Source organism: Fistularia commersonii, chromosome 8, assembly GCF_037954325.1.
Source record: "Fistularia commersonii isolate RoL2024-O1a breed Wild chromosome 8, RoL_Fcom_v1.0, whole genome shotgun sequence".
Taxonomy (NCBI): domain Eukaryota; kingdom Metazoa; phylum Chordata; class Actinopteri; order Syngnathiformes; family Fistulariidae; genus Fistularia; species Fistularia commersonii.
Window position 1 is genome coordinate 1,216,742 of NC_141291.1, and position 1,192 is coordinate 1,217,933.

A 1,192-nucleotide genomic window follows, 5' to 3' on the forward strand; every position below is an offset into this window, starting at 1 on the left:
CACCATAGCCTGGACCCGCCCAAAAACTGGCACCTGGATTTGGAAACTCACCATATTTAATTTCCAGTTTATTTTATATTTTTACTTTATTTAAACCAAGCGGGGAAGTTGGTTCTCCATCATGAGCAGTAGGCTACCGTCCATCAGCACCAGTGGAGAAGTCAGGGGTCGACTCGGCGTCAAACTAGGAATCGAACAAGAAATCATCGATTCCAAAGACAACAACTCGGCACCTGAAAAGCAACCACGAAGGGACTCGAACCCTCAATCTTCTGATCCGAAGTCAGACGCCTTATCCATTAGGCCACGCGGTCGACAGAAGCTACAAGAAACAGAAGAAGAGTCTCACATGAGGGCTGCAAAGAGAAGTCCAGTTGCCAAGAGAGAGTGAAGTGCGGCAGTCAGTCGTTTTTCAAAATAAGAAGGTCTAATGGGAAAAGCATCATTTAAGCAAAGAAAGATTTTCTTTGTGGACCGGAACCCCCGGTCTGACCCAAACATCACTCTTCTTCCTGCTGACCGACAGAAACCCCTCATCAGCTGTGGGTCCTCCGGCTCCTTCCATCGATAAAACGACGTCTGAAAGTTCCTCAAAGGCCAGGAGAACATCGGACGCCGCTGAGGGACGAGCGGGAACCGGGACTCCGAGAGAAAGAAGGTTAGCTTAACCCAAAAAAGGAGGTTTAACAGAAAAAGGATAAAACCAGAACTCTGTTAAAATGCGTTTTTAAGTCCAGGTTCTGGAGAAAAGGTGGACGTTGAGACCCGGGTGAACGATCCTCCGCTGCTCTGCTTTTACGAAGAAGGAAAACTCTGTACCTCGACTCTGCTGGACTCCGAGGGTCATTTGACTTTCTCGGACTAAGACCACGGTAAGGGGTCCGAGGCTGGACCGGGACCGGAAATCCGCGACTCTGGCGGGTTCCGGGGGCATCGGAGGGCCCGTGGAATCCCTTCTGGAAGCCCGACCTGGTCCTCCGCACACTTCACACTCTGCATTTTCACCCCGGGACACAATAATCTGCTGCTGTCGGGCGCAACATTACTGTTTTATTTATTCCTGCTCATACTTTGTTCCTATAAACATACTTATCCCGTGGCTGCAGGCCTTCTTCGGCGTCGGCCGCGCGTTGGGATTTTGTTGTATAACCCGAGTCGCTGTTATTAACAAGACATGCTTTGGCCATCTGCA

At 49.9% G+C, this 1,192-nt stretch overlaps 1 non-coding gene across 1 annotated transcript; it reads right to left on the reverse strand.

The window, feature by feature from the left end:
- Positions 1-241: 241 nt before the first annotated feature.
- On the reverse strand, positions 242-314 carry trnar-ucg (transfer RNA arginine (anticodon UCG)). The gene has a single exon. It is a non-coding gene; the product is annotated as a tRNA-Arg (tRNA).
- Between the last annotated feature and the right edge of the window lie 878 nt (positions 315-1,192).